Raw genomic sequence first — 17,533 nt, forward strand, 5'->3', positions numbered from 1 at the left:
TAAGTTCCTCATCTCCATCTGAGACCACCTCAGACTGGATTTCATTGTCCATATCATTATCAGCATTTTGGTTAAAGTCATTCAACAACTCTCTAGGAAGTTTTAAACTTTCCCACATCTTCCTGTCTTCTGAGCCCTCCAAGTCTCTAGGAAGTTCCAAACTTTCCCACATTTCCCTATCTTCTTCTGAACCTTCCAAACTGTTCCAACATTTGCCTGTTATCCAGCTCCAAAGTCATTTTCACATTTACAGATATCTTTACAGCAGTGCCCCACTCTCTCAATACCAATTTACTGCATTAGTCCGTTTTCATGCTGTTGAAAAAGATATACCTGAGACTGAGTCATTTATAAATAAAAATAAGTTTAATTGACTCACAGTTCCACGTGGCTGGGGAGGCCTCATAATCATGGTAGAAGGCAAAAGTCATGTCTTACGTGGCGGCAGACAAGAAAGAATCAGGACCAAGCAAAAGGGGTTTCCCCTTACAAAACTATCAGATCTCGTGAGACCCAATCAATACCATAAGAACAGTATGAGGAAAACTGCCCCCATGATTTAATTATCTCCTACTGGGTGCCTCCCACAACATGTTGGAATTATGGGAGCTACGATTCAAGATGACGTTTGGGTGGGGACACAGCCTCCCATATTAACAGTGCATATGATAAAGAAAAAAGGTAGAATTAAACCCTTTGATGAGTCCCTGTCTCTTAATGACCTGTAATTTCCGTTTTACCATCACCCAAAATAATACAACTATGGTCTGGTATAGATGAGTGAGAAACCTCAACTTTGATAGACTCTAAAGTAAGACCAGAGACAGGCTCAGTGACAATTTTACCAATGAACCACCCAAAGTGAGATGAACTTTTAAAAATTCTCCCATTGTCCTTAACACCACATGAGGCAAAAATTTACAAATGGAATGTAATTAAAACTGTTTCTTCTTTGACCAATTTCAAGAAAATATTCTCCAAGGCATGCTGGAATTATGGAACATTGAGCAAGACTATCTGGGTGCCAGAAGCTGTTATTGGAAATATAGAATAAACTTGAGGGTAACAGGCAGTTGCAGGAACCCCCAAACATTAATTTTAGTCACAGTTGGCTGCATCGTATCAACCTATAAACACCTCTCCACTTTCAATTAACATTTCTCTGTCTCCTGTCTCGCTGAATATTATATTTAACTAATTTAAGAGGATTGGTAAAGAGAGTTTTCACACTTCACAGGAAAACATAATGAAATAATTATACCTCTACCTACAAAAGGCATGAGAATATTACATAAGCAGCTTCAAGGCTTTCCAACTACAACCTCTTTCCTGTGTCTTCTGTTTGAGATTTGGTATCTGAGCTTTCACTTAGATATACTCCATTTTTACATACTTGTGCATGCATATTGCGAACCGTTTGATTACTTCTGGGAATTGCACTTCTGGCATCTTCTTTGGTTATGCAGTATATTCGCCATGATACATGATGTGGGGTTATATACATGGCAGGCTGGGACCCCAGCCACATGTGTTGGTGGAGAAGAATGAAATCTGGGATTTGGGACTGGGAAAAGAAATTCATAAGACTGTTCTCAACATAGGTGTGGCCTGTGGGACAAGGTGTAATGTTAGCATCCTTGTCTAGTGTATCGGTCAGCTATTGACACAACAATGCTGCGTAACCAACCATCTTAAAACTTGTGTGTTACAAACACAGCGTTAATTCTCATGCTTGTGGGCTTTACAGACCAATCATGGCTCAAAGGAATCTTTCAAGCTGCAGGTTGCCTGAGCCTGCATCCAAGCCATCAACTGGGTTCAGGTCTGATCCATGTTCTCAGGCTGGGCTGAAAGGGCAATGACTGCTCAGTAGATGGGTATCAAAAAAACTGCAGAGCCAAGCCAAACCATGCCAACATATTTAAGGCCTCTACTTACATTGTGTCTGTCAATATTCCTTCAGCCAAAGAAGTCACATGGCCAGGCCAAAAATCTAGGGACGGAGGAGCGTATATCATTCTCAGTGGGAGCTATACGGTAGTACATATTTGCAGAATAATCAATAATCTTATCCATCAGAGTCATGAAAGCACAATCCAATGGGGAGGGTGAACAGTGAGTAAAGAGATAAAGAGTATTCAAAATCAAGCCAAGCTCCAGGGAGAAAGGTCATGTATCACCAAAATAGAGTGCCATGGCCCCAGCCATCCAGAGGGGAGTTCAACATGACTTGGGAGATGGAGCATCAGGAAAACAGGAAGAAACCCACACTTCAAGGTGAAACATAATGAGCAGAAAGCCAAGCTCATGACAAAATTAATGTACAACCCATGTTGGGTTCAGCTGAGCTGATGAGATGTTCCCTGACCTGGCAGCACTACCTCAGGCTCTAGGCTGGGGGATTCTGCAGAGGAGGCCTCACTGGTACCACCTGAATGGAGTTTGGGAAGCTGGGAGATATTTAGTACAACATACTCCATATCTATGGCACCCTCGGAGAGCCTACATGGGATTCAGCAAGATGTTAAGATGGGATTGTATTGTTTTGTTTTGTTTTGTTTTGTTTTGTTTTGCTTCGTGTTTGAACTGGGTTCCTAAAGCATTTCAATCATTGTTCAGAATGTAGAAATCACAAAAAGCTAAAAGAGTAACATGAGCAGCCAGAGAAGAGGTCAGATCCCATTCAAGGCGGGTTATGGAAAGCTAAAAGTTTCTAGTTAAAAAATGTTAAAAACCTAACCTGCATTACCATTGCTGAGGGTAACGCAACAGGCATAATGGCTACTTACCATTGCAGCAGGCATAATGACTCCCCCCAAGCAAGTAAGGGACTCTTCTCGCCTCTATGTTGCACAAAAGATAATGTGGCCAGCGATTCTGATTCTGTAAATCAGTGCTCGGGGTAAGAGGTATCAAAGAATAAAATAGAGCTGAACAATGATTTAAAAACATCCAAGAAAGTTTTGAGACAATTGCAGTTAACATAGAGAGATAAGGCTATGAAATCAAAGTGTTTAGAATCAAGTATTATGTAAATAGTAGGGCAAAAATAATTCAATGTTAAGAAAATTGATGTTTCTTCAGTAGAGAAGCCAATAAACACAAAAAGAAAAAGAAACACAAATATATTAGAAGAAAAAGGTCTGAGTCTATTTTGTGTTGCTATAAAGGAATACCTGAGTCTAGGTAATTTATAAAGAAAAGATGTTATTTTGGCTCACAGTTCCGTAGGCTGTACAAGAAGCATGGTGCCTGCATTTGCTTGGCCTCTGGTGAGGACCTCAGGCTGCTTCCACTCATGGTAGAAGCTGGCAGGGAGCTGCCATATGTGGAAATCACATGTCAAGAGAGGAAGCAAGAGAGAAGAAAGCAAGGTACCAGGCTTTTTAAAACAACCAGCTGTCTTGGGAACAGAGTGAGAACTCACTCACCCCTGAGGAATGGAATTAATCTCTTCATGAGAGACCCACCCTCATGACTCAAACACCTCCTATTAGGCCTCACTTCCAACACTGGGGATTAAATTTCAACATGAGATTTGGAAGAGATGAGCATGCAAACCATAGCAAAGAATTTCCCAAAATCAGAATTAAAAAAAAAAATCTATAGGATGAAAGTACATATTATCTTCCAGGAAGAGTTAGTACAGAGCAGAAAAGGTACAGTATGGTAAAGGCACTTGAAAAATACAGAAAAATTTTACCTCATAGGCAACAGAAAGCAAGTCATGTATAAAAAGAAAAGTCAAGGTGGCTTCAGACTTTTCTGTCACAGCATTAAACATCCATAAGGAAATGAGGCAATAGTCACACAAATCTGAGGTGAAGGAAATACAATTCTAGAACATTCTATCATGCCATTCAACATAAAAACAACAGGGCAAACATCCTCAAAGATGAAATATATCAGAGCTAATAGCACACCTGAGCTCATCTAGAGCAATTATATAATAATGTGTCTTGCCTGTTACAAGAACGATAAAAAAGAACTGAGGAAATGAAGAACTTTGGCAAACAGCCTTAAAGTACTGAGTCCATTTAATTATAGATTCTGGATTCAATAACTAGGGTTTCAGTGTTCCAAGAACAACGCATAAGTTACTAAATGGTGATGAAGTAAAAGTAAAGATATAATCCACACATCAAGAGGGTTGGGGATATTAGGTTGGCTTTGGGAGCGTGAGTATCTTTTCATCCTTCATATCATGCATCATTCATACTGTCCAAAATTAAAATATGAAGTTAAAAAAATTAACTTTTACCTCTGTCAATTTTTTTTTCTTAACCTTAGAGGGTTCTTATAATGACTAATACACTTTGTAGTAAAGAATTACTTTTTAGCAAGTTCTTCTGTTTTACTTCAATTGCTTTTTCTTCCATTTAGTTCAGGAAAATTTAGTTTAATAACTTTTATTGAAACAGGAAATACATTATAATTATATTTGTTACAACACCCCTCCCTGTCTGTCTTTCTGTGTCTATACTAAAAAGCTGTTTGGAATAATATACACTCCATGTTGGCAATGGCTATTTTTAGGTTGTAAGATTTTCAAGGTGATTTATTTTACTTCTTCCTACTTGAGTACCGTTTGAATTTCTTATAATGAGCAGGTATCATTTTAAAAATACAGTCATTATTTTAAAAGTCAAAGAATCCAAACCAACATCTTTATATAAAGATGCTTTTTTTGGGAAAACAGAGAAAGCAAAACTAGGTAAGCAGAATTATTTATCTAATGTCAACACTCCAAGACTGATTTCTGCCCAGATGTGTTTTGTGTTTTAGGACGGCAGGGCAGGGAGCTCTGGAGAGAAAAATGAGAGCTCTGAGCCTCCTAGAAAAGAAAAGTCCTTCACAAGGAAATGAGGAAGAAATTAAAAGCAATAAAATGCTAAAATATATTGAGTATTTCTATGAACCAGATACTGTGCTAAGAACTATACATTGATTTTCTAACTTAATTATAACCATAATCCTGCTAAATAGGCACTGTTATTACTCATAATATTCTGCAGAAGGAGATTGAGACTATGCATTAGGAGACTGCCCAAGGCCACCCCACAGGGGGCAGAGCTGATACTCTGACTTCAAATCCAAGTTTTTAACCATTCTAAAAACTCAATTTCTAAAACTCAATTTCTAAAAGAAGGCACAGAATCTAGGACTTGAGCTGCCTGAGCTTTCTGAAGGCTGTTAGTCTCATACAAATGGTCACAGAACTTACCTTACATTGAACCAAGGTCATGTCTGCTCATAAATATGTTTCCCAATGGGGAGATTTCCAGACACAGCCATCAAAAGTTGGCCAATGCTCAGACAACTTCAACTTTAGAGTACATGATTATCTCAGAAAAAAAAAAATAGCCACCACTCCTGATCACTGTGTGCTGCTATGGTGCTTTCATTGTCAGGAGGCCTTGCTTTAGGTTCTAAGGTTCTCTGTGTGTAGAAGTCTGGAGTTAGGTTGTCTCCTCATCCCCAGAAGTGGCTATGCAAAGCCTATGCAAAGCTTCCATGAGTAAGCAGCAACCTGCCGTCCCAGAAATCTGGGGTGCAATCTTTCCAGTAGCAGCATGGACCAACAGAAGTGCCCACCAAGTCCAGATAATCAGGCCTTCTGGGAAGTTCTCTTAATGGGTTAAATGATAACCACACCCCCAACTGCAACAAAAGAAAGATCTGTCCACCTGGAGCTGTGAAATATGATCTTATTTGGGAAAAGAGTCTTTGCAGATGTAATTAAGCTAAGGATGTCAACGTGAGATCATCCTGGATTATGGTGAGCTCTAAATCGAATGGCAAGTGGCCTTAGAAGAGAATGGATGAAGGCACACAGAGGAGAAAGTCATGGGAAGACTGAGGCAGAAATTGGTGGGATGAGTCTGCACACCAAGGAATGCCAAAGATCGCCAGCAGCCACCTGAGGCTAGAAGAGAGAGGAAGGGGAAAGATTCTGCCTCAGAGCCTCCAGAAGAAACCAACCCTGCCATCATCTGGATTCTGGACTTCTGACTTCCTGAACTATGAGGGCATACATTTCTGTTGATTTAAACTGCCAAGTTTGCGGTTAAAATTTGTTACGGCAGCCACAGGAATCACATACATTCCCATGCTATCTAAACTCCACATATCCACTCCTCCATGCCCAACATCATTCCTGCATGAATTATGTTAATCCATGAATTCACACCTCGGTTCAGTCTGTGCCAACAGTGAGGCTCAGAACTCTACCTAGCTGATTTTGGTGTGGAATGTAAGCTCCTGGACATGGTGTGCACTGCACAGAGTGGGTGCTCAGTGAACATTTGTGACATGAATGATTTGGCAGGGGGGTGAGATAATAGCCATTTAAGACTTACTCTGTAGGATATGATAAATAGGCATGAGTTGAGAGAATATAAATGGCATCTTAGTGTCAGCTTCATTTCTTGCTTTGCTGAATGATCTTAGGAAAGTCACCGATAGGTTCAGAGCTTCTGATTCCTCATCTATGGGATGGATTTACTAAAACCTGCTCTACTTATTTCAGGGACTGTTGTGAAGATTAAATTGGAGACTAGATATCAAAGTTTCAAACTGTTAAGACGCATAAGTCTGTGTTTTTAGTGTTACTTCTAGAACAAAGAATCCCAGATTTTTTGTTAAAAAAGAATGTTTGTAGCTACTGAAATAATGTGTCTGTTTAGGAGTCTAAGACAAGAACCATAAGGTCTGATATAAAGAGAAGGGCCAGAATGCTGCCTGGGCCTTGTCTTCCTGGAACTCAGGATTCACTGTGGAATTAGTACACAAGCCTGGGGCTCCATGCAGTGTGGAGATCTGTCTTCATCAGGGGTAGAAAGGAGACTCTGAAAGCTGCTATTTTCTATCTGCACTTAGAAGTGAACTTTCTCTTCCTACTGATCTTCTTCAACATTTATTGAGAGGTTATTATGTGTCACGCATCCAAAAGCATTTTACAGGCATAAGCTCCTTTCATCATCCCCATTTTACAGATGAGCAAAGTCAGAGGCAGACACATAAATGGTGGAGCTCAGATTTTAGTGGTGCGTCCAGAGCCTGAACTCCTAACCTCTGTGCATTGCTGCTCTCTCAGCCATCTACTGAGCACCTTTTCTTGGGATGCCTCGGGAAGGGCTTAGAAAACAGAAACTGTCTCTCCTTCACGAAAGTCACAGATTGATGGGGAAGGCAGACATGTGAACAATTTACCATATAATGTGTTGTTATCTAACAGCAAATACTTGTGCCTAGTCCTGCGAGGAAGGAGGAATTATGGTCTGAAAGAGTCACAAAGAAAGTGACTTTGAGCTGGGTCTTGTAGTGTGAATAGCAGTTCTCCATCTTACGTAGAGGAAAAATAAGTCCAGAAAGAGGACTTCTTTTCAACCTCTTTCAACCATGAAAGAGGCTGATGGACCTGAGAAACAGCAGTTTGCTGTAGCTGAAACATGGATGTGCATTTGGAGAGATGGGCGGCAGAGGCAGATGAAGTTGGGAGGATACGTTTGTGCAGATGATGACATACCACAAGTGCTTTGGTCAAGAGATGAGATTTTATCCTCTACACCAGAACTTGCAAGCTGGTGGTCCCAGAGGCCCAGATTTGGCCCACAGACATGTTTTGTTTGGCCCATTTGTGTTTAAAATTATTTTAATTGGTCTAAGTTAAGATATCAGGACTGTATCATGATGTTAACAAAATTTTGTTCCAACTCAGTCTGGTTTCCTCTGATTGAAGTCTAGTGACAATTTGTAGCAATTTGTCATCCCTCAGTCATTAGAAAAGGGAAAGAAGAAAACATAAAAAAGTTAGGGAGGGAGGTGAAGATGTAAAAGAAAATAAAGACAGGATATATTCCTCCCCGTCCCCATCTACCCACCCATGAAAAATTATTTTAATTGACTGCCAATATGTGTAAGTGACAAGAACCTTACATAACCATCTGAATGTCAGTTCTCATTTGAAAAATTCATAATCTGGCAACACCGGGTCCTTATTTCTTCACTGCTACTGACTGGGGCTGGGGAACACGTGTCCTTTTAGACCCATCTTGTGTTCTTCTCTTGACACAGCCCCCACTCTGCCCACTGCACCCACTTTTCACTCCTGGCCTGGCACCTGTGGACATCTGAGTTTTTATCCCCAATGGATGGGTCCATCTTGGGTGTTAGACAGGTGAGTAATGTACTCAGGTTTGAATGGGTCCGGGCTATCCTGGCTGGAGTGCAAAGGACAGAACAAAAGGAGAAGAACTAGACGCAGAGACGTCAGTTTCAAGACTGTCCAGGTGAAGTGACTAGAGATGCAAGAGTAATGAATGTGGGTATTCTTCACAAGGTTTGTTTCCTTGATGTTGCAATCTCTCCTTCTTAGTAGAGCTTTCTTTACTGCCCTATTTAAAGTTACACCCCCATCCTCCATCTCCCTCCCCTGGCTCATTCTTCTGCATTATACGAATCCTTCCCCAATATTCTGGATGCTTTACATATTCATCTTTTCATTATCTGTCTCCTCCAACTAGAGTGGAAGCTCCAGGTGGCCAGGAATGTTGTTTTTTGATGCCCTGCTATATTCCCAGTGCCCAGCACAGAATGTTTTTAACAAAGAAATGTTTGTTTTAGATTTAAAAATGATGTTTTAGGTTATTTTTAAATATATATCATCTCAATACAGGAGGAAGATGGGCTATGTTTTTCTAGCCTGCCAGCACAGCCCAGAGGACCTCCAGAACTGTTGGATCCCAGTCTAAGAAGTTCGTCTCTGCCAATTGCAGTGGCTCACACCTGTCATCCCAGCACTTTGAGAGGCCGAGGCGGGAGGATTGCTTGAGCCCAGGAGTTCAAAACCAGCCTGGGCAACATAATGAGACTTCTTCTCTACAAAAACATAAAAATAAAAATAAATTAACCAGGCATAGTGGTGCGCACCTGTAGCCCCAGCTACTCAGTAGGTTGAGGTGGGAGGATCACTTGAGCCTGAGAGATTGAAGATGCAGTGAGCTATGATTACACTGCTGCACTGCAGCCTGGGCAACCAAGCAAGACCTTGTCTCTAAAACAAACAAAAAAAGGAAGTTCATGTCCACACTAGCCATGCAGTGGCAGGGGTAGACATGCCATCTCTGGGAAGCCAAGTTCCCCAAGGCTGGGGTATGTCCAGGACTTGCTCACACCTCCACATCCACAGCTATCTGGACATGGACACTAGACCATCCGGAGCCCCAGCCCCCTGGGACCCACACAGCTTTTGAAATGAGAACTCAGATTAAGTGTCCTTTATCTCCATTGTGATTTCTCCCCTGTTTTTCTCTGAACAAGTGCCAGGGCTATCAGGGCCTCCCTTTGATGCTTAATTGCTTAATTATCAGTTTACTCCACGAACTCTAAAAAAGGGAATTGAACCACTATGAAAAGGGAGGTGGGGTTGGAGGCTGCCCAGGGAGTAAGGCTCCCCTCTGTGTCTGCAGTAGTTAACTCCAGAGAGGGTAGGAGAGCGTCTTACAACTGGGTTCAAGGGCCTGTCCCCTCCTGCCACCACTATCATCTCCCTTTCTGTCCCTCTTTGTCAAGATTAATCCTTGGAGATGAGTGTGAGGCTATCTGAGCCCCTGGGGCCACTATCCAGCTTACCATTTTATTTATTTATTTATTTATTTATTTATTTATTTATTTATTTATTTTGAGACAGGGTCTCTCTCTCTCTCTCTCTCTCTCTCTCTCTGCCACCCAGGCTGGAGTGCAGCGGCACAATCTTGGCTCACTGCAGCCTCGACCTCCCCAGGCTCAGGTGATCCTCCCACCTCAGCCTCCCCAGCAGCTGGGACTGCAGGCACACACCACCACACCTGACTAATACAGTTTTTGTAGAGACAGGATCTCACCATGTTGTCCGGGCTGGTCTCAAACTGGTCTCAAGCGATCTGCTCACGTTGACCTCCCAAAGTGCTTTTTCCTCTGAAAGCATCTAAATCTTTTCAAATTTCAATTATTTTTATGCTGCTGACATTTGTTCCTCCATTCTATCTTCCTTTCGTTTATTCATTGACACAGTTTATATGTCAGGGTCAAATGAGGCACTCAGGACCAAAGAATAAAAAGATATGGATCTGAAAACAGCTGCCATCCAAACGCCCTGATAGTCTGGGCAGGATATGGGGAAGGGTTAGTACTACTGAGTTGAGAGTAGGGATCTGTGTATGTGGGGATCAAAACGACCTTCAGGAGGAGGTGACATTTCGGAGGTCCAAGAAGCATAGCTGGGTGCTCAAGATGTCAGCAGCTTTCACCTTCTCTTCTCTTTCATCTCTTCCCTGCTCCTCTTCTCTTTCCTTCTCATCCTCGTCCTCCTCTTCGTCCCTCCACCCTCTACTGCTCTTTCTCTCTCTTAGACACACATACACACACACATACACATCTTCCTCAATTTGTGAATAAAATAGTTTCATGAACACACAGACGGTCTCACCATACCCACCTCTGCTGTCTCCGGTTGGTGTCTCAGAAGCAGACTCTGCGTCAGGTTCTTGAGTGCAGGCAGTTTATTTGGGCGATGATCCCAGGAAGCCTGATGAGGGTGTGGAGAAGTGAGTCAGGGAAGAGAAGAAACCAACAGAGTGTGTGCTAATAAGTGTGCTGTTGCTGTGGGCAGCTGAAGCTGACTGCTGCTGGGATCCTCTGAGACGGTGTGAGATGTGCTTCAGAATTGTCCCAAGGAGGCAGAAGAAAGCTGCAGCATTTATGCACCAGTTCCAGGGTGGAGGATCTCTCCTGTGGGCTTACCCTGTTGGTGCTTCTGGTCTGATGGTACATATGCATGAAAACCTAAGGGTGCATATGCATGATGGCTAAGGGAGAGATACGCTGGGCACCAGGGGCTGCTACAGGGAGGAACTCTGTGCAGGTTACAGTCTGGGGTGGGCTGAAGGGCTATGCTGGGAGAACTAGCAATATCTGCTTCATGTACATTCCATATTCTTCTCCCTTCCTCCCTCCTTCTCCCTTTCTCTCTCTCTCTCTCTTGCTGTCATACGCACTTAGACACATGCACACAAACACACACTAAGGTGACCAGTCACAGATATACAATAACAACACAAGCTCCCAGAGAAGATGGGTGGTCGCATCTCAGGGGCCTTTGTCTTATACCAGCTTACTTGACTGTAATTCCTCCCATCTTTAGGATATTGGTATAGTGGATCCAGTTTCTCAGCACACAAATGTGCTCATACACATTCTACGTTGACCTAGTTCAACATGGCTTTGTTTTTGTTTTTATTAGAAAGAATTACCCCTGAGATGAGGTCTAGAAGGGAGCTACATCCTACACAGAAGCAGATGAGGTCGACGAGAATTTCCCTCACAGGGCAGCAGAGTCGAGGTTCAGATGGGTTCCTCTCACTCCCATCCCCCTTAAGCTACAGGGAACAAGTCCTGTACACAGAACATAGTGTGCAGGCCTCTCTATAACACCAGGATTTTTCTTTCTTTCTTAGATCCCACAAGATCAACAAAATCTAAAAAGATCCAAGAAACAAATACTTTCAATAGTATTATTATTATTATTATTATTTATTTTTTTGAGACTGAGTCTCACTCTATTGGCCAGGCTGGAGTACGGTGGCATGATCTCGGCTCACTGCAACCTCCATTTCCCAAGCTCAAGCAATTCTCCTGCCTCAGCCTCCCAAGTAGCTGGGATTACAGGCACGCACCACCACACCTAGCTAATTTTTGTATTTTTAGTAGAGACAGGGTTTTACCATGTTGGCCAGGCTTGTCTTGAACTCCTGACCTCAGGTAATCTGCCTGCCTCGGCCTCCCAAAGTGCTGGGATTACAGGCGTGAGCCATCACGCCTGGTCTAATGGCATTATTTTTAATGGCAAAAAACCACAATTACTTTTGCACCAACCTCATAAATGTTTCTACCAGTCATCCTACCAGAGCATTCACTGCAGTATCTTGAACCACTTGGTAGGGCTCCCACTGAGAGTGACTTGACTGGCCACTACCATGCTGTCGTGGGTAGTTTGTTACAGTAAGGACCCCAATGCATCATGCATCCGTTACCCTGTGTGTGCCTCTCCTCACTAACTCTGGACTTGGCATTGCAACTTGCTTTGGCCAATGGTACATGTACAAACCCAATGCCAGCAGAAGTGTAATGAGTACTTGTGCACTGAGGCTTCCTCTCTGAGACCACTGATGAGGGAGCTGGTCTAGAGTAGACTAGACCACATGAGAGGCCACGTGCAGAACCAAGATGCCTCAGCCAATGGCTGACGCCAGCTGCCAGACATGTGACTGGCAAATTCAAAGCCTTTGAGTTCATGAAAGAGGAAGATTTTTCTGGTACAGTCCTAAGAGGTAGGGAAAGTGCCCAGCAGATAGCTCCTTCGACAGGGAAAACAGGTAGCCCTGGCCACATGCAGCTAGAGGGAGGAGGTTCAGACAGAGCTAGGAGTGGCCAGAAGCCAGGAAAAGTTGAGTCTGGCAAATCTCTCAGCCACCTTGACTAGAGTTCCGGAGTTCATACGGAAACATGGACATTTTATAGGTTCATGGATTGTCCTTGTTTATTTACCCGGTTTCTCACACATTTTCAGCCATGCTCTTTGTGGAAATGTCAGCCTCTCAGCTCTGCTCAAGAAAACCCAAGAACAGAGAGAGACAGCTGACTCAGATCTGGGCCAAATGTTCGAGAGGCAGCAGCGCCCCCAAGGGGCCAGCAAGGTGGGGCCGCGGCAGGAGTGCTGAGCTCCGGAGGGGAGCTCTCCTTCCTGCAACAGGCATTGATTGAGCACCTGCTGTATGTGGTCCAGGTGAGCAGCGGGAGAAGGGGAGACTGGAAAGCCAGACAAGGCCGTATCATGAGAGACTTAGGACTTCTGGAATTTTAACGAGCTGGTTTGCCCCTTTATTTCCTTTCAGACTTCCTGTTGACTCAAGTCATCAAAATGAGAGAATGCCAGCGTCCAAACACACATCTGGAAACAGAGCAATAAGGTTTTTAATATTTTGTTTCCTAATACAGAAACTCCTTTGAGATGCTATCAGATGAGGTGGGCATAGCACATTCATCTGATTTCTTTTCCCTGCAAACGGGATCATTAAGGCATCCAAATTAACTGGGTGTAATCATGAATTAAATCGAGCTCGTTTATAAGGGAAACATAGAGCCATCTTTCATCTTAATATCCTGACAGGATTCTCCTAACTTGAAGGTGTGATTAGGAGAAAGGTGCCAAAAAAATAAAAAAAATAAAAAATAAAAGGAAAATAAAATAAAATAAAATAAAGAAGAAAAAACTCTCTGTAGCTCAACCCTGAGTGGAATTGGTAATAAAACACTAGTTCCCCAGTGAACTCACCGCCTTTCCACTCCTCCTCAGCTGAGTTCATTATTTTATTTCACTACTTGATAGGTTGAAAAATTGCCTGCAAACTGGTTAATTAGGACTAACAGTGCTTAGTAACTGGGGAGACAATTGCAGTTCGAGAAATTAATGCTCATGATTCATCTGTTAAAGTGCATCCAGACACGGGGTTCGCCTCATGGTAGTGTCAATCCAGCCATCTGTGCCGGTGGCCAGGGTGACTGAGCACTTCTCAGCCTGAGTTTTCGGTGTGGTGGTGGTAAGAAACAGAACCCACCTTGAAAATAAAGGGGGAGTTTCTCACAAGAACACACAGGTAATTCCATTTGGGACTCTGGGGATGGGAATATGCTGTGGACTGAATGTTTGTGACTGCCCCGCGACCCCTCCGGCCCCCCACCAAGTTCATGTGTTCAAGCCTAACCTCTAATGTGATGGTATTAGGATGGTGCAAAATAGTGATTTTTGCCATTACCTTTAATGGCAAATTAAATGGCCATTACTTTTAATGGCAAAAACTCCAATTACATTTGAACCAATCTAATATTAGGAGGTGGGGCCTTTGGGATGTAATTAGGGTTAAATGCAGTCATGAAGATGGAACCCTCATGAAGGGGAGCAGTGCCCTTATAGAAGAGAATCCAGCAACCCCCACCCATCCTTGCTTTGTCCCCCATGTGAGGACACAACAACAACAACAACAACAACAACAGCCAAATGTGAACCGGGAAGCAGGCCATCACCAGACACCAAACCTGTCAACGCTTTGATCTTGGACTTCCCAGCCTCCAGGACTGTGAGAAATACATTTCTGTTGTTTGTAAGCCAACCAGTCTATGGGATTTCATTACAGCAGTTCAAACAGACTAAGACGGTGTAAAACTAAGAAAGGGAGATGCTATGGGAGTTTCTTCATCACTCCTTTCCTGCCTCCCCTCCCTCCTTCTCTAGCCTCCCTATATGACCATGGTTTTCTCATTTCTGTTTTGCCCTGGGTACCAGCTCCATTTCCTTCTCTGCATAAAACCGTCCTCCACTTAGTAATGGTGATGTGGACTACTCACCACACATTCATTCTTCTTCCAGATGTTTGGGGATCCTCTCCTTCCCTTTTGTCAGTTCATGTGATTTGGTTAAAGTCCCATTGACCTTATCAGAGTTAATAAGATGCTTTTGCTGGGGTATTTTGGAAACAGACTGCCTCTCTTTATGACGGAGATTCTAAGATAGGGGAGGTAGGTCTGGGGGCCGCTGGGGTCATCTTCCAATGACCAAGACAAATCCTGTTTGAGAATAAAGCCAACACGTGGAGTAGGACAGGGAAATAGATTGCGTGACATCATTTGAGCCCCTGTATCAAGTGACACCTGATGCTTACATTAGCCTGGATTTTACAGTTGCCTCAGCCAGTAAATCCCCTTTTTTGTGTATAAGCTAATTTGTTTTTAATTTTCTGTCGCTTATGGTAGAAAGAATTCCTACTGAAATCCATGACTTCCTTTTGAATTGCAAAGTCCCCAGGTCTGAACTGACTCCATATGGCCTTCCAGTCCAAGCACCACCACTTGATTACAGTTTCTGTATATATTACTTCATAGTCTCCAGAGGGACCCTCGTTCAATCATCCCAGTCAAGGATTAAATCTCCTGATTCACCACTGCTCTAATCAGCTACAGCCAGGAGGATGAGGTGACAGAGTATAAACACAGTCGTGGTCCAGCAGGAACTGCGGGAGAAGGACGATACAAAACAAGAGTCCAAATTGTGACCGTTAAATCCTTACTGAGTTCACTCAGCCCACTGAACAGGCACACGGAAATCCCTCTGAAATTCACAGTATCCAGGTATCTCAGCTGCTATCGCCCATCGGCCCATCAGATTGCGTTAGCAACACTTAATGCTTGCCAAGCCTTGAGTTGGTGCCATGGAGCTCCCACTATGCAAAAAGGAGGCATCTTTGATTATTTCGGCTTAGAGACTTTCATGTATCTGAAGAAACTATCACCCACTAGTATCTTCCTGCCTGATGCTGAAAAATGTCAAGGCTAGGAAATGGCTGGCTAGCACACAAATTCTAGTCATTGCCCATGAAACCCTGGCTAGGGATTAGCAAGAAGAACATCCTAAAGTTCCCATTCACGTCTGTGCATGGAGACAAGCGAGTACTGGTTCATTAATATGTGTACTTAGCAAATGTTTTCTGGGTCCTGGTCTCTAAGAAATGACTTTTAAAAAAACCTGGGAGGTTTTTAAGTGTCTTGCTTTAGCAGGACCCGGGTGTTCAAAGGCAAGTGACATAAGATCTCTGAGTTTTAGCTCTTCATCTTGAAAAGGGGAGGTGGTAATCCCTCCTTTATCTGCCTCAAAACGATGCTCACGCTCGTCTCCAGGAAGACTGTGCTGCCACAGCTCTCTTTGTTATCAGAAGATGGGTTCTGATGACTGTGCATCTAGCATCATCAACAGAAGCACACAGATCCCATGCCAATGTGAACTGCAGTGGGTTTATGGACCCTACCCAGAGGAGGTGCTATCTATGCCCCTCCTTGTGTGCCATCTGCCTTCTGGGGTCCCCAGCTGTTAAGCAGGCCAACAACTGCCCACTCAGTCTCCAGTAGAAGATATGAAGACTCCCCTCCCCTCTGGTAGTGTCAATCTAGCCATAAGCATTTAGGCTTATGCTTTATGCCATATTAGGCTTATGCCTAGCCTTCTCCTGCACCATCCACCACAGAACTTGCTATAGCACAAACAGGAGGTGTAAACAATAGGAGTGGTTGAAGGGAGTCATTAGACAGTGGCCCAGCCTTCTCAAGCCCCAGTGGTGTGATGCCAAGGTAGTTCTTCAGAGAGACACCAGCAGGATTGAACCCCAAGTGCTTACAGCAGTGACTTGCTCATGAATGGCAACTCTTATTAGATTTCCTTCCTTCCCTGTCTCACCTTCACCATTCCCTAACTTGCGCTCCCTGGGATCACCTTGTAGATAAACTACCTACATCCAAGTCCTGGTCTCAGGGTGTATGCTAGAGGAACCCAAACCAAACCACCAGCCCAGCCCTGACTCCTTTCACAAGCATCTTGTCTCCAGTCCAGACTCATTTTTTGGAGTGTAATCTATTCCTGGAATTAAACAAGTGTGATCTGAAGTTTTGGGTATCCTTCCAGGGATATTTTATGCATTTACAAGCAAATGTGGACATAAAATTCATACACAAGCAAGATTCTGTCTTTTATACCAAGACTTTGGAGTTCTTCCTCTGTTCTTCCATGCTTCTCCTCCATTCCCACAATCTAACTTTCTATCAGGTCTTACCTAACTGCAGTGAAAAGATGCTATGAAGCAGGAGATGCCAGGTGCAACACATAACAAGGGCAATTAACCCACACAGTGGAAAGGAGAAGTCAGAGAAGGCTTTGTAGAGGATGTGCTATTTGTGTTGAAACCTGAGGATTAAGTGGAAGCTAATCAGGTAAGCCATACAGTATATGCAATGGCCTGGAAGCCTATAAAAGATTGGCTTGTTCAAAGAATTGCAAGTGATCTGTTCAAAAGCAGCCAGGGGCCGGGCACGGTGGCTCGTGCTTGTAATCCCAGCACTTTGGGAGGCTGAGGCGGGCAGATCACAAGGTCAAGACATCGAGACCATCCTGGCCAACATGGTGAAACCCCATCTCTACTAAAAATACAAAAAAAACAAAAATTAGCCGGGCCTGGTGGCGTGTGCCTGTAGTCCCAGCTACTCGGGAGGCTGAGGCAGGTGAATAGCTTGAACTCGGGAAGCAGAGATTGCAGTGAGCCAAGACCACACCACTGCACTCCAGCCTGGCGACAGAGCAAGACTTTGCCTCAAAAAAAAAAAAAAAAAAAAAAAAAATTAGGCGGGCGTAGTGGCACACACCTGTAGTCCCAGCTACTTGGGAAGTTGAGGCAGGAGAATTGCTTGAACCTGGGAGGCAAAGGTTGCAGTGAGCCCAGATCATGCCACTGCACTCCAGCTGCAGGCAACAGAGCAAGACTCCGTCTCAAAAAAAAAAAAAAAAAAGCAGCCTGGAATGTAAGGATAGGAATGGGAACAGCCAAGACTGAGAGATGGCCCAAACCTTTTCATCCTTTCCCACTCTGGCCTGTTTTTCTCTCCAAACACATCGTCT

The sequence above is a fragment of the Macaca mulatta genome, chromosome 20 (genome assembly GCF_049350105.2).
Source record: "Macaca mulatta isolate MMU2019108-1 chromosome 20, T2T-MMU8v2.0, whole genome shotgun sequence".
Classification (NCBI taxonomy): Eukaryota; Metazoa; Chordata; class Mammalia; order Primates; family Cercopithecidae; genus Macaca; species Macaca mulatta.